General features: G+C 38.0%; 1 long non-coding RNA gene across 2 annotated transcripts in view; it reads right to left on the bottom strand.

Moving 5' to 3' along the window:
* The window catches only part of LOC132593850 (uncharacterized), a 407,474-nt gene that overhangs the window by 66,152 nt on the left and 317,419 nt on the right, over nucleotides 1-23,903 (bottom strand). For both annotated transcript variants that reach the window (XR_009559782.1, XR_009559783.1), the window contains exons 3-5: nucleotides 14,382-14,431; nucleotides 11,055-11,138; nucleotides 3,361-3,490 (exon numbers count right to left, since the gene is read on the bottom strand). This is a non-coding gene — a long non-coding RNA (uncharacterized lncRNA). The remainder of the gene's footprint in view (nucleotides 1-3,360; nucleotides 3,491-11,054; nucleotides 11,139-14,381; nucleotides 14,432-23,903) is intronic.

Raw genomic sequence — 23,903 nt, 5'->3', positions numbered from 1 at the left:
CCCAGTCTGATGTGTGAGGTCTCAACATGACACATAGTGACACACACTTTCAAGTTCTTCCATTAAAAGGGCCTCTGTGAGAACTGTGGTCTTACTGAAAAATGGATGACCACACAGTTTTCAAGGACCGTTTGTGAGCTTATTATAATTGAAAATAACAACTCTTTTCTGCCGTTGTTTAAGAAGAGCTATTAAGAAGAACTTTGATTTGAGAAGCAGTTATCTTGTAAAAATAAAAATTTTAGATGGGTTTCTGGTGTGAACAGATTGGCCTTAATTTTCCAATCAACCTTAGAAATGATTGACTTCAGTGCTTCTTTTTAGAAAGAGTTATATAAGAAGGACCCAATTTAGAAATAGTTTTTTTTTTCTGAACAAGCTAAGTTATTTCATTAATAAACCAAGAATGTCATTTAGATTTTTGTCTAGATATTTATGTTTAGACCTTTGCCTTTAATATCTTTTTTACCTCCTCATTCTGAGAGTTCTGCCCAGGGATTTCCCAAATTTTCAGATTATCCATGACAAATTTCCACGATTTTGCAGCAAAAGGAGAAAAATACCATTGTATCTATCTCCGTGTCTCTATAAAAGTTGACAATCCTATATTGGGTTCCAATTAGAAAAAAAAGAAAAAATGTCCCATGGAAATCTAACATCTATGCCTGCTCATTCTTACCTCATTACCCAGGAGGCCACGAGAATGATCACTTATCACCTCTCTCCCACCATAAACTCATAATTCTTCTGACACCATTTCATAACCCTAGCCCTTAGCTTGTGCTGTCCTCCATTGTCTCAGAGCCTTGCTAAGTGATGACCTATGTCATATGATAAAATCAGATGTGGTTCCTCTGTTTTCTTCTTCCACATGAGCAGAGACAAAAGAATATCTGATATATAAGCAGTGAGCTTTTCTCACTACAAGATTTTGAAAGATGTTGTTGGAAGCACATGAGTAATACTGATTAAAAGAATATTTATTAGCTTGGAAAGTAAAAATGCATCAGCGTGACACCTCCTTCACATTTCCTTGTCTGAGTAAAACTAGAATATGTGAAATGAGGAAATTCATTAAGCTTGTACCAGTCATCAAGATGTAAGAAATCAGATAAGGGAAAGAAGAGTAGAGACTAAAAAATAATCAAAATTTGTGTCAATATCAGGCGTGCAGGTGAGGCAGGCACAAAGCTGGTTTTGCCCAAATACTCTAGTGGGAACAGTTGAAATGAAAATGCGCATGTCCTCCTCCTGGTAGATGGATTCTTTATCCTCACGAGAATGATATTAAAGGGAAAGAAGCCAAGTAGATGAGGTAAGTAGTATCAAAGAAGTACCTGGTTGTCCAAATAGATCCTCCTTGTAGAGTATGGAACAAGAATTGAAGAACTAGAAAGAGATTTGCATTGGAGTAAAGCGTGAGACCAAGAGAAGGCAAATGGGCTTGCATTGCTGGACGTGGCTCACGTGAACACCAGAGGATTCACGTTTGGAAACTTCTCCGGTAAACTGCTGTGTTGGAGTGAATCTCCTGGTGCTGGCTGAGTGAATATGAAGGAGGTAAATGTTCTAAGTAGGTTACCTTCACCACGCTGACGTCCTGGCTTTTATGACTTCTGCATGGATAGACCCTTTAGGGAGCCGGGAGTTGAGTCAACACCACTTATATACTAGTTTGATGTATTTTTCTGTTCCTCGAGGAAAGATTCTGAGCCTTATTCATCTATACCTATGCATAGGCAATAGCTAAAAGAGCGACTGGTATATAGTAGGTCTTTAAAATCTTCTTGGATGTAATTTAATTAATTGACTAATAAAGTTGCACATAAGATTAACATGTTTTAAGCAAGAAAAACGAATTAGAATCTGGAAGTTTTGCATATAATAAGTTTTGGGGTGCACACTGGTGTTTTATTTTCCCTGAGACTACAACTGTAGGAAATAGCAGACTCCACCTTTGCATAGATCTAGGACTTGGTCGGTGGTTATGTCAATAGTGGAAAACATAAAAGTTTGTTTTTTTCAGTAATGGATTATTTCATATTGCAGTGGCTTTCATGGAGTGATGGAGGTATATACAAGTAGACAAAATGAATAAGATGGGGCTTAGGCACATTTTTTTTTTTTTTTTGCAGTACGCAGGTCTCTCATTGCTGTGGCCTCTCCTGTTGCGGAGCATAGGCTCCGGATGCGCAGGCTCAGCGTCCATGGCTCACGGGCCCAGCCGCTCCACGGCATGTGGGATCTTCCCGGACCAGGGCACGAACCCGTGTCCCCTGCATTGGCAGGCGGACTCTCAACCACTGCGCCACCAGGGAAGCCCCCAGGCACATTTTTAAAAGAACTTCCCAGGTGATGTCAAGATATCGGTTTTAAAGAGCAAGGATTTCAATGGAAAAAAGTCTGATCTATATAGGAAGTAGTAAAACATTTTAATCTTGCCTCTGCTATCAATTCTTTGTATAACTTGGTCCATTATGGTTTATCAGGGTCCCAGCTTCCTCATTTATTAACTAATGAGTTGAGAGTCGGGATATTTGGATGCATGGATGTTTGGGTACAGGATTAGGTAACCTTTAAGACTCCTTTCTGTGCAAATGTTTCAGCATTTTATGAGTAAGAAGTAAGCAAAATGAAAGCAAAGTGGTATTCAGCCCATCTCCAAAGAGGAACCCATTATCTAATGGCTCATTTCTTTGAAATGAGACCTATGCACCCAAGCCCTGGCTCCAGGGTATTGTGTGCTGAGACCCTCATTACTGTCAAGTCACCTTTGAGACTGATGACTACATATTTCCAGTATATGTAAGAAGATTGAGATGACTTGGGCAATGGGCCAAAAAGATCAGATTTCCTGAATAATTTCCTGGTTTATTGATATCCTTTGGCCACTAAGAGGCTCACGTGAAGACAAAACACGACAAATATTATAAGGAAAATACATAATTGTCAGTTTAGGTGGTAATGAACAACCCCCAATCTCAGAGTTTTACAAAAAGTAGCCTTCATTTCTCTCCAACCCTGTGTGTAAACTGTAGGGTGACCGTGGCCATGCTTCAGGCTGTGGTTCTTTCCAACATGTCTTCTCTTTCACTGACCCAGGCTGAAAAAGCAGTCTCCATCCTGGGCATTAACTCCTATGATAGAGGCCAAGGCAAAACCAATAAACTGCATTAAAATCTTCTCATAGACGAGATATTTGTCATATTCCACTGCCCAAAACAAGCTATGGGACGACTGCTGACAATGGACAGGAAGTACATTCTAACCAAGGGTTGGGGAGCTCTGGAGATGGCTGGGCCAGGGCAAGGATGCTCACTGCTATGGCAACAGAGGAAGTGCAAAGTAGTGAACAGTCACCTTGGACCTGGTACCCAGGATCTCACTGTGCAATTGATTAGTGACCCCAAACACTGTTTCTCACATATGGTCTCCTCACTTCTTTAACACGGAGTGGCCACTTCCAGCAAGAGTTGACTTCACAGAGATTCTGGAGATGGGGTCCGGTAAGAGAGAAAAGAAAGAGGAAGAATAAGAAAGAGCGAAAACAGTCATCAGAATTTAGTGTATTTTAGAGGCAGACAGGAATTTGGGGTAATTTATTTCAACCCTTTCATCTGTCATATGAAGAAATTTTTTTAAAAAAGGATGAAAAACACAGACACAAAGTTTTAAAGATGGTAGTAGTTTCAAGGTTGATGTCAGGATTTTGAGCACAACTATTGTTTTGATCAAAAAACAACCATGATCCTCGTCAGTTCCATCGCATAGAATAGGACCAGAGATTCCTTTCTTCTCCATTTCTGAATAATAGTGACTTTCAGTAAAGAATAATATACACTTCTCTCTCTGAGATGCGTTTATTTATGCAATTATTGGAAATATACAATTTGGAAAACTAATCCACCACCCGTTCAAATCCCACCATTCCACTTAAGCAGCTGAAAATGTGTTCAGCTCTGTGGAACTCCTCAAGGGCCTCAGACAAATTTCACTGAACTGTCATTCAATATTTTTATTTCAATCCACACAACTATATGTATTGGTGAGACTGGACACTCTCAACACCACAGTGAACTGCAGTGTCTCATCTCTGACTTAAATTTAAATTGAATTTGAAAAGACTTGCCAGCACATAAAAGAAAGATCAGGGGAAATGCCTCATTTCTCTCCAGCTTAGAAACTGAAGGGAATAGGTTGCTGAGTGTTTTATCATCCAAAGTTCGTATTCTGTAAATCTGAATTGGGAAATGTGAAAAAATCAAGCCATTTAAAATTTATTAGGAGAAGGAGGAGGAAAGACCAGTTAAGATGTGCAGCTCATTTTCAGTGATTAGCTGACTATATTCTGATTTAAGAAGCACTCGCAAAAAATCATTCCCCATTCTTTCCTCAACTGCGCTGTGAAAGGATACATTTTTAAATATATCTCTTGCTCCTTAAAAAAAAATAGCTGGCTTGTCAAAATAAGAGCTGCCTTTCAAACTTCCAGAGTACACGTGTTCCCCGTGATAAAATTAACTTAAATGACTGTCTTTCTGCCACGATGACAAAGGTGGGACAATTTATGTAACTACTATCCATCTTGTACAGAGTTTATAAAGCCCTTACTCATGATTGGCTTCACACACTGATTAATAGACGCATTTTATTTCAGACTTTAATTAAAAGCAATAAAAGCAGTCAACCGTAGGCCATGAATGTGTTGGTGACAAAAGAGAAAGAGCCATTAGAGAGATGGGAGATCAAGCAACGGACAAATTTAGTGTGAGACCTTGTAAGTAGATCCATATGCCTGCGTGTGCAGCCTCTGAGATGGCCGTACAAAAAAACAGCAATGAAGAGTCGAACACTCAGTTTTAAGCTCAATCTGCTTTAATTTAAGAGAAATTTGCACCATATTCTTTCCATATTTATATTAATATCAAAGTTAGTGGAAACAAAAAAAAAGGAAGAAAGAAAACTTTCGAATGAGCAAACTCTAGCCTGCAGGTTTTGTTATAAAATACAAATTGCTAAATTAATTCTGCTGCATCTGAAGAGTAATTTAATATAAATCATTGAACAGATGCCATGGACTGTTGTAACTCAGAGAAAATTCAAACAAATGGTTATTGAGTCCTATAGTATTATACTAATTATTCACTTACACTCTATCGTAAATATAGTGTTTCACTGAGTATAGAAGGCTTTATTTTTCATTTTTTTTCCTTTGAGCTTTATTTTTTAATTTATTTTTTATTGAAGTACAGTTGAATTACAATGTTGTGTTAATTACTGCTGTACAGCAAAGTGACTCAGTTATACATATATATACATTCTTTTTCACATTCTTTTCCATTATACTTTATCACAGGATATTGAATACAGTTCCCTGCGCTCTACAGTGGGACCTTGTTTATCCATCCTATGAATAATAGTTTGCATCTGCTAATCCCAAACTCCCACTCCAACCCTCTTCCACCACCCTCTCCCTTGGCAACCACCAGTTTATTCTCTGTGTCCGTGAGTATGTTTATGTTTTGTAGATAGGTTCATTTACATCATATTTTAGATCCCACATAATATTTACCTGGACGTTAAGCCATATGATATATAGAGAGCTGGCAAGTAAAAGTGTCATATTAGCAATTCACGGGAAGATGTGAGTTGTGTGATTTTTTCTTTCTACCCGCATTTCTACAGCCATCTCTAAGCACTTGAGCGACAGGGCAGCAACTCAGAGGAATTTCTTAACACCTGATGCATACATCTGGATATTTACAGACACAAGTGCATCCTCAGTTTTCCAAGGTTCTGAGGGACATTCTCTACTGGAATGCCTGGATCGAAACCAAATAAGAGTTCAAAAAGCGTCTGAGCTCAGTTTATCTTTCAAAGGAAGGCATCTTTCTCCATCCCACTGGGACAGCCCTGCGGTGTTCTGGCATGATGTAAGGCCCCAGCTTTTCAGGGCTCAGTGTTTTGGCACAGAAAGCAGACAGATACCAACTTAGCAATTTACGAGGGCAGTGTTACAAAGGTTTGAAAAATGAAATCTAGTGTGACAGCGAAAACATTAACATATGAGCTTCATAGACTCTCCCCTTTCATTCCCCATTAAAGATAATTCTATTTTTGCCAGTTTTATGCAGGGTCTTATGTGCAGATTGGCAAAATTGGGGTGGCGGTGATTTGGAAGGGTACAAATTAAAGAAGGCAAACACAAATTGATTGTGTTGGAAAAGGCAGAGAAGTACTCCTAGAGAATAAACCATGTAGAGAGTGGAGCTGGAGATCAACATAAGAGCAGACCTGCTGTGCTTTAGAGGGGCAAGCGGGCGTCAGGGAGGTTGAAAGAGATAACACAGGTTTGCCAAAGAGAGAGGAGGATGGAGGACAGAGGAGGCAAGAGGGCTTTCCAAAAAATTTTATTAACATTCCTTTGTGTCTGTGATCTTCTCAGAGACAACAGTAAATATTTAGTTTTTAACAATTCTTTAGATATAGGATTGGGATTTTATTTTAAGGCAGTGTTTTATCAATGTATCCAAAAAGGGCAATAATTTATACAGATTTTGCTAATATAAAATTAAGTGCAAAGTTCCTTTTCAAACACATGTGTCTAAAGATCTAGCCAGTTCTTAAAGCTATCACAGGCCTATTAAATCCAGTCACTCGAAATATGAGACAAGTTTAAAGTATATTTTAGTGTGACTTCTTAAGACGTTGAAACATACTGACATCAGATATTTAGGGATAGATTACTTTTCCTGCTAAGGCAAGGAGAACTATATCTTCTTCCTGCTATTTCAGTAATAAAAATCAGAATTAGAAATGTCTGAAACACACACACACACACCAGACACACATACCCTTATATATGTGCTGACAATTTTCTCCTGGAATGTATGTTATTCTATTTTGTACTATCTATAACTTTTAGATCAGTTATAAAATACTACGGGTTGATTCTCCTGAAACACAGAAGGGGCCATTTTTTTCCTCACTGTATTCAGATAAATGATAATAAAATTGTACAAATCTTGTGGATTATTTTACCATAGGTCCACAAGTTTATTAAAATCTCAATGTTAACTATCAGTTTTTTGTAATTAAAATTTATCCCTTGGTTCTTTACATTTTATTGGTAAACAGATCCTACTTGCTTAAAAATTCACTGGGATATGAATTGTGAGCAATTAGTGGTAAGAATCCTAGACCTAGTCTTTCTACTTGAAATTTGTCCAAATTCTAACTTGTGAGCATATTCAAACTCACACATATACCATTTCCACCAAGCCCGAATCAATCCAGAGACTTAACTAAACTCTTTTCTGTGTTACATTTTCTTTGTTACTTATGCAAATTTTGAGGATGTTCCATGGAGTCAGAAGACCAGAGTTGAGTCTTGGCCCTTTCCCTTAATTTCTGAATATGCCTGTACAGTCAATATAAATTATCTAAGTTTTCTTATCTGTGAATTGGAGATTAAACTTGCACATGCCTCCTCTGTATTTTGCCAAGTTTCTACAAAACTGTGCATGGAAAGCGCCCAGAATTCAGCACAGGGACCAGCACATAGCAAACTCCAATAAAATGGAGCCATTGTTTTCATAATAAAGTTGGTGTTTGCATTCTTTTCCTGAGCCTCATAGAATGAGGCGCGGCACTTCAATACTTATGCTTCTAGCAACATAAACAATCATCAATGTAAAAAAGTGCAGGGTGCTTGCTCTATGTGACACGAAAGCCCCTGCCCTAGCCTACAATTAGAATGTCTTGACTTTCCCACCGATTTACATATTCTGCTCCACAGAAAACATTCATGGCAACACTTGCGTGAATTTCGATTTTGGACCTAGACCCTAAATACGATTCTCATTCTTTCATTCTCTCTGCCTCTCTCTGTCTCTCTGTCTCTCTGTGTCTCTCCCATACAAACTGAATTTTGGAAAAATTAGGCATTTGTTTAAAATCTATTTTTGTTGTTGTTGTTGAGCAGATGAAGATATTCTGTGTTCTTATCGTAACTATCACTTTGAGGTGTTGAGATCAAATGCAGTGGTTACTTCAATCAGGAAAATATTGATTACTATAAACTCAGGTCTAACTATCACTGTTGTTATTGCCTCAGCGGGAGCCATTCTTTAATAAGATGGACATGTTTTCTCTTTTCTGGGGTTGGTATCAATGATTCCTTCCCCCTTTATGTGAGACAAGAAGGCTAGTAGAGGCTGCAGTTGGGGAATAGGTTAGGAGGGGAATGCCCTTCCCTGGGAGCTGAGGCTGTGGTAAAGTTGTTTCTCCTGGAGAATTGTCCTTGGTGATGGAGAATCACCGGGCGTATTGAATTATGGTTTCTTCCACTGGCTACTTTCCATCTTTAATGCTAGATCCATAGAGGGATCTTGTTTGGCCCCTCCCCAGAAGAACCTGGTGGGGTTCTATATATAAACCATGCAAATATAGATGCCCCTCGAAGAGTTTCTCACTCCCACGCTAGTCCACACTCAGCCTCCAGAAATTTGTCAAAATTGCCATTTAACGTCCCTACCAGTTTGTCACTGCAGAGGCAGCATACGCTCCTGCTGTGACTCTGGATTTGTCCATCTATTCAGATTTCAGGACAATGGCTGCCCTCAGAACTCGGCTCTCTGATGTGCTAAGGAAAGTCAATTTTCAGATTGTCCAGTGTTTTTTCCCTGTTATAGGGTCACAATTGATGATTTCCAAGCTCTTTACAAGTCAGAGCTGAAATGAGAAGTCTTCTCAATCAAAGCATTTTAAAAGTATATTTTAAAATTTTTGTTTTGGGTAGTTTTCTTTGAATTTTAGAAAGTGACATAATTTCATCTGGTCGATTTTCATGTGGTTCATTGCAAACTTACATGCTTGAATTTTATCCAAACCTATACTTATCAACATTGTCAGGATTAAGGTATTGAGTTCAAATTTTAAAATAAATGAGTAAATATACTTCATCATTTTGAAAAGTCAAATCATAAATTATGTCTTAAATATTGAATTTACTATTTACATATTGCTGATTTATTCAGGCCTGATAATATAAAATTATAAATATTTTAGCCTAGTATTAATAGAAAAATATTCTATTGCTTAATTCCTCTGAGAATGTCAACCCAATAGTAATTTACCAAGCATTCTAATGACAACCAAAAATACTATATTTATAGTTTATTTCCAGAGTGAAAAATGTCTCCAAACCTATTTTACATACAAATATAAATACATGATATAATATACATGAATCATAATATACTTTAAAAATCAATTATTTTTTTTTAACTCTTGAATTCTTTTAGAAGAGCAAAGACTTATTCTCTCTTTCTCTCCCCCTTGCTCTCACTCTCTGAAAATCTAAAAGTATCAAATAGTTCATTTTTAAAATCTATGTACATATGAAAAATCAGAGAAAAGAGAAAAGAAAATGAAAGCGAAACAAACAATGATACATAAGAATTGTTTTTAAAAAGTCATTGCTCCAAAATACTCATTTTGTTTCACCTCAAAATGTCTAATAATGTCAATGGTAAGAAAGATGAAGGACATTTGCTATTTAAAGCCAACGGAGGCACAAAATGTTCATTGTAACAGCCCCTGCTTCTCTTCAAGGGGCTTGACATACTCCCTAAATTTGGAGAAGAAATCTCTAAATGGCTTCTGTCCACTTATGAAGAATGTTTCTAATAGAATGCAGAGATTTCATTATTATCATTATTATTATTGTTATTACTATTGTTATCATCATCATCTTCTTCTCCTTGGACTTTGAGTCCATTTCCTATATCTGGGAGCTTCCCCACTTTGAGCATTTGGGGGTGCTGAGCCTGCACCCCACTAGAGAAGGGTAACATCAAAGACCAGACATTACTTCCCCACTATCTCTTGCAGCAAAGGTGCTGGAAGATGACCTCGGCTCAGCCTGGACTTCTACCTAGAGTTTCAAACCAGAATTTAGTGACACACTGCAGGAGACATGATAACAAAAGTGGGGACTCAGCGGAAGTGATGTCAAGGAACTCAGAGGGAGGTCTAGTTCCAGTGCCCTGTGGCAGCGGCAGTGGTGGTGAAGCTATGACACCCAGATGTGAGTGAAAAAAGCAGCAGTTTTCTCACTGAACTAGTTTGGGGCTTTGACGTTGGCTGTGCTTCTGCCTGCAAAAATTCCCTATGCTCCTCCTTGTTTTCGACCTGCTTCTCCAGCTCTCCTTGTGATATGGTGCTGTCCAAACATCATTTTTTTAAATCAGCCTGAACTATGCTCACAACTAAGAAGCCTGGCTGGTATTCAGATCCTAATAATTCAATACTTTTAAAACAAACAAAAGTTCTCATTTTGAATCAGTGGCCACATCTTTTGAGGTACCAAATGAGTAAGTTTTCCTTGACAATATATATTAATGAAATTTTAGAGCACCAAGGGAAGCCAACATTTTCATTAGGGGTAAGAAAAAAAGAAAGATGTATGCTTGGAGTACTTGCAGTAAAAGAGTTTATGAATTGCTCCTGGGATGATTCAGGAGAGAGAGAGAGAGAAAGAAAGTTCCTAGTAAAAGAAATAATCAAGTAACTTTCTCTAGGTCCACCTATGTTGCTGCAAATGACATTATTTTGGGGTTTTTTTATGGCTGAATAATATCCCTTGTATATATGTACCACATCTTCTTTATCCATTCCTCTGCCAATGGACATTTAGGTTGCTTCCATGTCCTGGCTATATATACGGGAAAATAATCTTAAAAAGGGAGGATATATGTATACATGTATAACTGATTCACTTTGCTGTACAGCAGAAACTAATACAACATTTTAACTATATTCCAATAAAAATTTTTAAAAGGTAATCAAGGGGTTTTACAGAACAAAGATACCTTGCTCTAAAATTTAGCATGGTGTTGCAGTGCAAACACACCTCTCTCCAATTTCCAACCCTCGTACATAGAGCTTTATAGAACAAAGACATTAGGAAGAAATTCTGTGAAGATTGATGCTGTGGAGAAAAGGTAAATTCATTATTAACGGAGATCAATAATTCACCCCCAGGGACTTACCTGGTGGTCCAGCGGTTAAGACTTTGCCTTCCAGTGCACGAGTGCAGAGTCGATCCCTGGTTGGGGAGCTAAGATCCCACATGGCTCATGGCCAAAAAATCAAAACATAAAAACAGAAGCAATATTGTAACAAATTCAATAAAGATTTTAAAAATGGCCCACATCAAAAAAAATATCTTAAAAGAAAAAAATAATTCACCACCAGAAGGAGATCAGAACCAAGAGTGACCAGGAAATATATGAGATTTCTCAAAAATTTCAGAGATTTTTTTGCAGTAGAGGAGCCAGTGTTTCCACAATATTTGGAATGCAGGATTTAGTGATTTTCCTTCAGACGTTAAACAAAAACAGAAGCCACATTTTGCAGTAATTCTAAAGAATACCATGCAGCTGAAATCTGTGTTACATTTATAATAATTGCAACAGAGAAATTCCTTTACAGCTTGTATGTTCTAGGCCATTTCATCTTAGTGGTAAGAATAAGATGATAATAGAGTCTGAATAGATATTTTCTGGTTCTATATGCACCAAATTTACAGGAATCCCAGTCCCAAATAATTGTTCTCAAGTAGCTGCCTGAAAGGTATGGGAAGGGAAATGGTAACATCAAGAACATTGTTTACCATGTACATCAGTAGACAATTTGGTGGGTCCTAGTGGCCCAGTGAGACTGTTCTTACTGCCTCTTGAGACAAGCATTGGGATTAAAGGCCAGAAAATGATCAAATATCAGAGCTAAGAAATGGATATTTATTCCTACAAAGTGATGTGATTAAAAGTCTGGTTTGCTGGAATGTGATTCTCCCATCTTTGTAGAAGTCTTTTCTTTCCGAGGGGACTGGTATATCAGGATGGCCTGGGTGAAAGTCATCAAAACATAGAGAAAGCATCTAATTTGCCTTGACCATGAGGAAATGCTTTGCTCAGGAATCATTTGGCCTGAGACTTGGAGATTATTTGTTGACGCACCGAGTAATAATGAGGAGGCATACCATGCGTTCATTCATTCCACAATATCTACTGAGTGCCATAGCCAGGCGCTATGAGGTAGAGTAGAAGAAAGACGATAGTACTTTCCCTCTAGGTCTACGACTCTAGTGGACACAATAAATTTTACACACATAATTACACACAACTATAATACTTTTGTAACTACTAAATGCCTTGAGTAATATGATAGAAAAGTTCAGGTTGCTATAAGATAATATCATTAGGAAATGACTCAATGTTGGGACCATGAAGGAAGATTCTATTGAAAAAAGGGTCTTAAATATAAGATAAGATCTAGTTAAGTGAAGGGTGATTGGAAGAATGTTCCAAGGACAGCAAAGAGCAAATGTGAAGCCCTTGGAGATTTTGTGTTCATCCTAGGAACTAGAGAAGACTCATGTGAAGACACAGCTGGAAGGTGGTTATCTGTAAGCCAAAGAGAGATGTCAGAAGGAACCAATGCTGTTAGCATCTTGATCTTGGACGTCCAGCCTCCAAAAGTGTGAGAAAATTAATGTGTGTATGTAAGTCACCATTCCATGGTATCTTGCGAAGTTAGCTATAATGAACTAGTACAAGTACCAAAGTGCTTTCCCAAGAGATGAAAACAAGATCTACCCTAAATAAGATCATATTAATTTTAAAAATGAAAGCTGATGATACATTAGATTTAACTTATAGAAAAAGTGGGATGATCAGTGGGAAATTTTCTAGAACTAAGGGACACAGGAGGTGGAGACCTCATGAATTGAGATTAAAATAGTCTCAAAATTGATCAGGGTCTGAATCAGTGCAGTGGTAGTTAGGAGAGGAAAGAATAGGTTCAAGAAGTATTCAGAAATCGGAATCTAACGGACTTGATGAAGACTGTTTTTTTTTTTTTTTAAATTGATCAACAACTTGCCTTTATCACATAGATTAATAGAAATTTCCTTAACTGTCTCTGGGGGGAGAGAATCATAAGAGGTTAGTTCAGCTTTGGCCCTTCAGTTGAATTATCAAGGGACCATCTAATGGAGATGTCCGGTAAGGACTTGTAATATCCAGTAAGGATTTGTCAATGGAACTTGTAGTTTGAGGAGAAAAGAGTTTGCTATAAATATAGAACTGTGGTTACCCATGTATATTTAGAAGAATACTTCAAGAAAAATTTTGCATAGTATTTCCTCATCCTGCCAGAGGAAAATATTTTCCCAAAATTGTGTCATTATCGCCTTTAAAGTTTGGATGAAAATATTCTTTTTGGTATAGTTTGTCAGTAATCAAAATCAAAAAATGCGTTACATGCTCTGATGGACACACACACACACACACACACACACACACACACTACATTAAATGAAGATTTTGCCCTAGGAGTAACCAAAACAAAACAAAGTAACCACCACCACAAAACACAGTAAAGTAACAGAGAAGACCAGAGAGAGACGTGTTGCCAGGGAAGGTCAAGGGAGCAGCGGTCATGGAGGACTAATGTGAACAGAGGAACCCTCCAGGATTAGGCTGCATTTCACATGAATTTGGATAATATTCAGTTCGTCCTAGAAAATGAAACATCTAGAAAGCAGGAAGAGAATATCCTAGGTGGCCATAGTGAAATCATAATGCTGAAAGGAAATAGGAGATACGGTTTGGGAGAGATTGTGAAAGATTTAAAGTTATAAGACCTTTCTCAAGAGAAATTATACACAATAAGTAGTTGAGGGAAGCTTGAGATGGCAGAGCTCTGCTTTTTAGCTCAGAATGTGTGAACTTAAGGAGAACACTCATGTATAATTCTGTCTTGTTTGCTGTCTTGCTGAGCAGAATGATATTATTTAAGTCATATAAATAGTTGGAAGGGTAACTAGTAATCCACAGATGACTACAGTTATATTTGCTTGAAGTAATACTATATGGGCCAGTGATTGCAACCTCTGTTAAAATATTTGTTTTAAACAGACATTGGCTGGAATATATGGAGCCAAACTCTATATATTATAAGGCATTTCCAAAAGGAGGAATGTACTGAGAAGTTGCTACATTTGACCAATACCTAAGGAGTTAATTCAATTGGCATCTATCCAATTGACTATAGAGTTGGAGTTGTGGGATTTAGAAGCACAGATCATTCAGAAGTTTCATAAGAGCCAATGCCGTGTTGGGTAAATGGTCTAGAAGAAAGTTGAACTTAGTAACATTAGGACAGTTCATGTTCCAGGCATTATATCATTGCATTGCACAGAATTATCACACATTTCCAAGGTCATGTAGGTTTGCCTCTGAAAGAAACAATGTATTTCTTTTTCTTTAGTAAATTTTAGTCATAAAATAAATAAACAAATATTTCAAGCTTACCTAGCATGAACTCTTCTGTTCATACGAACTGAGAAACAGGGTCCAAAATGCTGCCAAAAAAAAAAAACATTAAAGGCAATGTCATTCAAAAGTGACACAGTAGGGTCAAAACTTCAACAGGTGGCTACAAGATTGAAATTTTGCTTTAAACTTTGGTTTAAAGTTTGTTGACATGTCTCCTGCTCTTGGCACTGGAAACAAACTTAAGTTATTGGAGTTCTTTCCCCCTTTAATATTTCCTTGATATTCAAGGCCTACATGTTGCATGGTACATTTTAAATTTATGTAAATGTGACCATCAAAGATAGTAAAGCCATATATATATATTATATATATATATATACACACACACACACACACACACATAGGCCCAGGTGAAATTTGAGGGCAAGCCCAGGTGAAATTTGTAGGTGACCTGCAACCTGCAGTAGCACCAGTAAATAGATCCCAGCCTAGATCAGTTAAACCATGGCTGATTTGCAGATGCAAGATCATGAGATAAATATCTGTTGCCTTATTTCATTCAGATTTGTGATGATTGTTACACAGCATTATTGTGGCAATAGCCAATTAACATTGGAGTCAATGACTGAAGAAAACTTCGGTAAATCTGAAATGAGAATAGAATTCTCAGACTGTTAAACAATTAGACCATGCAATAATTAGACCATGCAAAGAAAGAAAGAAAGAAAGAAAGAAAGAAAGAAAGAAAGAAAGAAAGAAAGAAAGAAGAAAGAAAGAAAGAAAGAGAAAGAAAGAGAAAGAAAAAGAAGGAAGGAAAGAAAGAAAGAAGGAAGAAAGGAAGGAAATTAGAATAATTTGAATAAAAAATTGTTTGCTTAAAGTAATAAAATTACACTGAATAAAAGCTCAAATCAGTGTGTTGAGCTATTGCATGCGTCAAGAAAGTAGACTTCTTTAAAACAAACTAGCAAAAAATGGTTCATCTGTGTGCCAGAAACACCACGAGCAGACTTGCCCAAGTTCCAACACATTTACACTGTTATTCATACCTATAGCCCCTCTAACACTCATAAATTGACTCCTTACGTTTGTCCCAAAATAAGCAACATGGCTCTGAGATTTGTTAGGCAGAGCATGAACTGAAATTGAGGAGTCCATCTTAACTAGGCTGAATCCTATAAAGAAGCAGGAAAGTGGCAAAAACATAAGAGCTGGCGAATCTTACCTGAAGAATATAAACCTGTTTCTTTTACACAAAAAACCCCTCCTCATAGCCTGACTCTGCGTGGCTAGCTGATCCCTCGATATCTTGACATACCTCACTATGGAAGTTCATCATTGCCTTTGTTTTTTTTTTTTTACTTTTTTTAAATTTATTTTCTACTTTTTAAAAATTTATTTAATTTTTTTACAGTCCAGGTCTTCTGTTTTCTTTCCATCCATCATGCCATGAATTCATAGGGAATGGGCTCTAACAGTTCAGGCTCCTTTCCGTTGGTTCTCCCGAAGTGTGCTTCTCTGGGTAGAGCAGGCTGGTGCTTCAGTTGAACCAAAGTGCCTTCCTCTTTGGCTTCCTTCTTATGAAGCTGCCAATATTTTTAAAACTGCAACATGAGTTAAGCAAAGTGGATCCTAAACAATTTGGCTGGATTAAAATTCTTGTCTCAAAAACATGTTACCTTTCAGTTAAGAAATTTATTATTAGCTCTAATCTCAAGAATTGAATATCTTTCTCATATTTTGTACAGCTAGATCAAAACCTGGTGGGTAGACACCCTAATCCTGGATAACAAGGATCCTGGTTTCTCTGGAAAATAATGTGCTTCCAGGAAATAAACCACACTCAATATCTACTTTACTGCCTTGTGAGAGGATTCATTCACTGTTTACATGACCCTGGGGAACACTTTGAAGGCCAAATAAAGCCATTCATTTTTCCTTGAGTTTAGTCAGAATATTAAAGATAAGTGACATATAGAGAGAATAAAGGCATGAAGATAAAGCATCTAAGACAAAGGCTCCAATATGATATCTCACTGAGGAATTCTCAGTGCGAAGAGGGAAGTAAGCCTAGACTCGGAGTTACACCTATCCATCACAGCTGGTGCCGAGAGGAGGGTGAGAACTTCTGAGTGTTTGCAAGATGGCCTAGGGGGCTGGGTCTCCCTGCACAAATCCTGTGTCCTGCTGGGGATTCTGGGTGCTGACCCCACAACCAAATTGGCTTCAGTAACATCAAGAAGTAGAACATCAGGGATGTAAAGAATGGTGAAGAGTGGCAGGCTATACTCTCAGGTCTAGGAACTGGATGCTACCAGTATGGTTTGGACAGATCAGCAGGAAAAGAAATTAATAAGTAAACATCCTGAACAAGTGACCACATTTCCATGCAATCTTTGCCTGAGAAAATGGACATGAATCACAGAGACATCAGGGTTGAAAAGTACTTGATAAGAGAATTGCTTTTGAAAATAAGAGGAGAGGGTTAGGTGTCAAATGTCTGTTTTGTTGCTTCTGCATATGAATTTTCTCATGTACCTACTGGACCACTGCATGAGCCCAGATGCTATAATATCCTTCCCCATCACAACACAACAATTAATTAGAGAAGAGATTTGGGTATGATTTTCTGTGTCTGCTTCAAAGTAGCTCTTCACCTCAAAGATATCTCGCCAAAGAGGATTTGAAGGGGAGTAACCTCCCTCACCTAGACTGTGTTCTCTGTTTTCTAACGTTCCATCGCTGCTTCCTAGTAGGGAGGAAACAGACATGAGTCAGCGAGAACGTATGTGGGTGTCCATTTGTCTGTCCACCCATGCTTTGCCTTCAAAGCAAGAGGATCTACAATTTCCTCCCACGCAATTATTCCCCAGATCTTCTTCCTTCCATCAAATGGACAGCTAAGTGTGGGTTACTGTATATTTTCCATTGTGAGTTCAGTAATTCCTCCTCCCCTGAGTTCCAGACAATAATTATATATTTTTCCTTTCTCTCCAGGGCTGTTTTGCACTTTGAACTAGCTCTCGAAGTTTCCCAAGCAAACATCAGATCACCAACATCTATCTCAAGACAATTGATGCTATGGCTGTGCAGATTTGAGGGAGAGAAGCCGATAGCACCAGAGGTCATTAGCTTTCTTTTCCAAAATCACCTTTCTCATTAGATTTGAAAAATGTGCTTGCGGACAGCAGCTTATGGTAGTTGACTAGATAAAACTTCAGAAAGATAGTACACACAAGGAAAGGTGAAACAAATTGTAATGATAAGGTATGTCAGCAGAGGGCTGATGCTGCAAGAATATAGTGTCTTGGTATCTGTAGCCATTCATTTAAGCAAGGTTGTGTCAGTGCTGTTGGCATAGAAAAATGAAGACTCCCGTATACCCAGAAGCGGCAGAACATAATCACTGGTACCTTCTGGACTTCTATATCCTTCCCTTAGGCTACTCATTGGCACTGATATGTTCATTTGAAAAATACATATGCCAGAAAAATTATTTTGAGAATAGTCATTTTCAGTACTTTAATAAACAATTCATAATCTGCAAATATCAATAATTACCTGTCCACACTGCCTCAGAAAAAAATCTGATGATTAAGCCTGAATAAACATGAAAGTCTAAAGGTGTCCTGTTAGCTTAGGAAATATAGTCATGTTTCCCTGGAGTGGGGTCAGAGAAAAAAGAAAGACACTTAAAATGAAAAAAAGAAAATTCCTGTTTTCAATTTTAATTTACTATCACTATATATCTGAACATATTCTTTTGCAATAATGTCAGTGTTCAATTCCTCATTTTTACCGAGGAAACACTGGCAGGTTTCTGCTGGTATGGGAAATGTCTCCATAATCCACAAAAAGTGATACTTTTTATTCCTTTAGGTAGGGCTGGTTCTTGCCTGAGAGGGTCTTCCAATCTTTGTGTCCTATACCTGAAGGATGATTAGAATCTCTGTCTATGAACTTTCTCTTGGAAAAGGAACTACTTTCAGACTAAACATTAACCGTAGGAATCTGAGGTAAAAGAATTCCATTTGAGATCAAAATTCTCAAGTGTGATTATGGACAAATCAGAAAAGAACTTCCCCACCCTCCCCCAGTACGACCCCCTCCCAGTTGTACACGCATGTATTCTGACTCTGAGTGGGTCTCTCTACTCGTATTTCAGGCTAAGGTCTCTGCTTTTTGCAGTGGCTCCCATACTTTTGCACCAAAAGTCAAAAAACTTGCTTCTGCAAATGAGCTTTCTCGTGTACCTACTGAATCGTTACAGAAGTGCACGAAGATACTATAATATCCTTCACCATCACAATACACAGATAAAAAACAACACAAATTATCTTGACCCACCTCTCTCTCAAGCTAATGTTCTACTTCTCTGCTTTCTTTGAAAGATGCCATCACCTGACGGAAAATGGAAACTGAAGCAAAACTCAAAGGTTAGTGTTTTCATGGGAGATGCAGTCTCAGGCAAGGGAGGGGAGGAAGAAATGTGGCAAAGAAAGGGAAACAAATAGAAGATTATAGATTATAAAGCAGCTTCCTAAGGAGATATAGCTGACTCTTTGGTCGCATAGGATATCTCCAGCTGGCCAGAAAGAAACACCTTATCTGAGAACCATCCATTAGAAGGAGGATGGGGGAGGGATTTATTTATGGGTTCCCTTACATCTTCTACTCATCAATGACCAAGATTGTTCTCACAGAGAATTAATGCCAATGTACGTTTGTGTCATGTCATTTGGACCTTTGGGAAGCCGCTGGAGAATCAGACATCACTCCTGAACTAGGGGACTTCATCTGGATCCCAATGTAATGGCAGGAGTCAGGGTCACGGCCCGTCCCTTCAGGTAGAGTCAGGTGGCAGCATCGCCTCTGCTCCCTCTGCATCAGGGGTGAAGAGAACCTTTCCCATACATGGCACTTACCCTGGTAGAAGACCTAATGGCCTTGACCCCTGGTAAATGAGCCAGGAGACTGTGACCACAGTGTGGGTTATCGAAGACCAAGCTGGCGAGAGCCCAAGAAACAGGTAAGGCAAAGGCAATTGAAAGGTGTGCATAAATTGGGCTTGCTTAAAAAGAAAATTCACTCATTAAACTCCATCCCTCCATAAAATTGATCCTGTCAATTTTCAATGTTCTTCAAAATGGCAGCTCCAATGGTCAACTTTTACTTCTCGTCTTTCTTATCCTCTCAGCAGGGTCTTATCCGAAAGATTGGTTCCTCATCCCTGAATCACTGTCTTGCCTTCTCTAAGATCACACTCTCCTCATTTTTTGACTATCTGGTCTATTTCTGTCCCCTGGTGGACTCTTCCTCCTTTTCTGGGATTTCCAAATATTCACGTATTGAGGCTGAATCCTTGTGTCTCTTCTCTTTTCTCCCTACTCATTCTTGGCGTGACATCGCTTGTATTGTAGTAAATGCCTCCTATATGCTGAAGATGCCTACATTAATTCTTCTGATTTTAACCAGAATCCAAATTCACTTCCCATTGATTGAACTATTCACTCAACATTTTCTCTTGACTCCTTTCAGAGGACTCCTTAACTTAAATAAATAAATGAATATGCTCATGGAAGAGGAATATTGAACAACTAATAGGAAAGATTCTCAACTTTCATAGTAACCGGGAAGATACAAATTAAATCACTAATTATATTACATGTCACAACCTTTCCAGTGAGAGAATTTTTTTTTAAAGTAAGCAGGTAAACTGGCATATAAAGAGATGGTATCAGTATAAAGAAAAGGAAACTCAAAGAGGTCCTTTATTAATACTGGGGCGTGCAGTCAGGGGACAGCTGGTCAACTGGAAAATACACATACACTTTAACACAGCAGACTCACTTTCACCTGTCTACTCTGGAGAAATGTTCCAGCAGAAAGATGTACTAAGTGACTACATACACCTTGTGCCTAAAACGTATTTATTCTTTTAATAGCTTTGTTGAAGTATAATTGGTATACAAAAAAACTTCACACTTCTAATGTATAAAATTGGATGAGTTTGGATACAGGCATACACCCATGAAAACATCACCACAATCAAAATAATAAACATGTCCATACCTTCCAAAAGCTTTCTCCTGCCTCTCCCTTTTTTTGTGTGGGAAAAGCACTTAACGTGAAATCTACCCTCTTAGCAAATTTTAAGTGTATAACACAGTATTGTTAAAAATAGGCACTATTTTGTATAGCAAATGTATAGAACTTATTCATCTTATATGTGTTCATTACAAAATCAGTTGCGACAGTAAACTATAGAAACAATCTAATTTTATATTAATTCTCAAATGAATGTTTTAATATATTTATACAACTAAATATAGAACAACTTGGGTAAATCTTAAGGATGTAATGATAAATGAAAAAAAGCAATTTGAAGAATACATATGTTTTCTAATGCACTATGGATGGTCATAAACAATGATACTCAAATTGTAATAAATTGGCCTGGAAAGAAATGCACCATATTTAACATAACATTACTTCTGTGTATTGACAGTGAGAAGCAGGTGCAGGTAGACAGCAAATAGAATTAAACTGTACCTGTAACATTTTATTTCATTAAAAATAACCTTGGAAGGAAAAGGATCTTGCTTTAAAAAGCATTTTTTAAAATCTGTACAAGTAGAAAGAAACAGTTATCAATGGCTTATTACGTGCCAACTTTCTGATTTCAGACCATAGACTCCAGAGCCAGGATGCCTGGGTTTGAATCCTGGTTCTGCCATTTACTAGATGGATTGCTTTGAACAAGTTAGGTAGCTTTTCTAAGATCTGATCTGTTTGTCTGTAAAATAATGGTAGTAACAGCACCAACCTCCTAGTACTGTTGTGCTAATTTAATTACATGATTTATTTATAAAGTGTTCTATATAGTGCCCAGTGGTAATAATGATTCAGTAAATGTGAATTGTTATCATTAAACTCAACTCAGACAGTCTCTCTCCAGAGCCTCACTATGGTAGCTAAGGAGAAAATCAGACTGAAAAGAATTATAATCAGGCTGCACCTTTTATTTTTTCCATCTTAAAAATACACCCACTGCTGATGAGGTCATTAGCAGGAGTAGCTGCATCTATTCTTGATTAATTATCACAGGGCCTTAAGCATAGGTCAAGCCTGGGGAGCTGTTTTCCATCAACTGACACATAATATCATGTCCATAAATCTAAGCACATTTAAATGGAATATTTAATCAGACATTCTTGCAAATCAGAACATAAAAAGTTAAGATATTATTCCAAAACCATTCGTGAATGCAGTTATATCATTGCATAGTCTAAATTATACAGAAACTAAGATAAATTATCACTAAGATAAATTATCAAACTGAAAATGAAAACATCAATTACCTGTCATATCAGCATGAAGACTGTACAGTTACCAGTTGAAGAAATTGCAGTTAAAGGCTCTATAAATATGCAAAATAAAATTTGCTGAATTTGAGTCCGTTTCCTAAATTTATAGTTAATTTTTTTTTCGTGCACGTTTGAATATACAGCAGAATTGAAGGTTAAGAAAGAGGGAAGGTTTTTGCAAGACTCATTTAAACTAGGAAGACTGTTCTCTGCCTGGCCTAGTTACCAGATTCTGCTGAGGTGTCATTCCTTGGAGTGCTCGCCCTTGCGAACACATGCTTTTGTATTTATTCTCCCAATTTTTCTCATTTTAACTTTTACACAGTTTCCTTCTCTAATTCCTCAGGGGCCACCTGGCCTCCTTTCAGAGTAAATGCTTGGGTTGCTACTGAAGGCGAGCTGGTAGCCACCTGTGCTCAGAGACACTCTCCCTTGCCTCCAAAACATGCTGAGGGGCCCACAGGGCAATAAAACACAGTCCCTGGTGGGTTCAGGCTTCTTGTTATCTCCATTTCACTAGCATAGTCCGATTAGGTAAAAATGCTCTCACTTTTTTGCAATGTTTCTTTTTTGATAAAACTGGAGAAGTGAAGGATGTCCAGTAGGGATTTATAAATTTATTTATTTATTTTTGGCTGTGTTGGATCTTCATTGCTGTGCACGGGCTTTCTTTAGTTGTGGCTAGTGGGGGCTACTCTTTGTTGCAGTGTGCGGGCTGCTCATTGCGGTGACTTCTTTTGTTGCGGAGCACAGGCTCTGGGCGCGTGGGCTCAGTAGTTGTGGCGCATGGGCTTAGTTGCTCCATGGCATGTGGGATCTTCCCGGACCAGGGTTCGAGCACATATCCCCTGCATTGGAAGGCAGATTCTTAACCACTGCGCCACCAGGGAAGCCCTCCAGGAGGGATTTAAATTGCCTCAGACACAACAAAATTTCAGACACAACTCATTTTGATTTGAGAGTGAAATCCATTTAGATTGTTTTTCTCATCTCTGTATGGATCTCTACATCAACAAAGGATGAAAAACACAATAGAAGCTCGCTGAATGTCAGGCATTATACTATTATCAAATAACCTATGAAGATATTTTGAAGACATCTCCATAGATGTAGTATTTTAATGTTTAAATTTTGCACCAATTAATTTACTTTGGAATATTTCAATAGCGGGTTATCATTTTAAGGCATGTAAATAAAGTGATCTATAGAGCAAAAAAGACTGAACTGCCTTTATTTTGAAATATATGTAAAGAAAATAACATGTGTAGCAGAATGTTTAATGTTTGCTTTAAGAAAAAATCCCCAAAACTATAACTCTGGAAAGTAACCCAACTATTTCAGAAAGTCACTTTGTGAGTTTCTATAAAAAACTATTAAAATGGAGAAAGGCAGGGACACCATTATTAGAAATCATAGTTGATGAATAAAAATGTGAATTGTCCCAGGCTTCCCTGGTGGTGCAGTGGTTGAGAGTCCGCCTGCAGATGCAGGGGACGTGGGTTCGTGCCCTGGTCCGGGAAGATCCCACATGCCACGGAGGGATGGGCCCGTGAGCCATGGCCACTGAGCTTGCGCGTCCGGAGCCTGTGCTCCACAACGGGAGAGGCCACAGCAGTGAGAAGCCTGCGTACCACAAAAAAAAAAAAGACATTTGAGTAGAGGAATGGCATTTTAGTTGAATCCTTCTGGCTGCTTTTTTTTTTTTTTCTTTGTTTTTTTGAGAAGAGACTGCAAGGAACCCAGATTGGAGGTTATTGAGGTGCCTATGGCATTTTGATGAGAGATGACAGTAAGATAGGAGGTGAAAAGTGCCTGAATTTTGTATACTTGAAGCTACCAGAATTTACAAACAAATTGGAATAAGTAACTGGGGATGATAAAATAGGCAAGTCATGCTGACATCAAGTTTGAGACCTTAAAACCTTCAAGAATGTGGGTGCACATAACTAAGAAAGGGAAACTACAGGAGGAGCTGACCTGTGAAACTCAGGGACTCAGTACTGGACACTGTAGATATGGACAAACCAATGTGGAATTCAGGGGAATATCTGGGTTAGAAATACCAACTCGGGGATCATCAGCATGGGGAGGGTTTATCCACCCGTGAGACTGGGTGAAGTAAGTTAGGGAGTAAGGATAGGAGACGCTCAAGGACTGAGTGCAGGGGTAATGCAACATTAAAAGGACAAGG

The sequence above is a fragment of the Globicephala melas genome, chromosome 18 (genome assembly GCF_963455315.2).
Source record: "Globicephala melas chromosome 18, mGloMel1.2, whole genome shotgun sequence".
Taxonomy (NCBI): domain Eukaryota; kingdom Metazoa; phylum Chordata; class Mammalia; order Artiodactyla; family Delphinidae; genus Globicephala; species Globicephala melas.
This window is presented reverse-complemented; position numbering and strand designations above follow the sequence as displayed.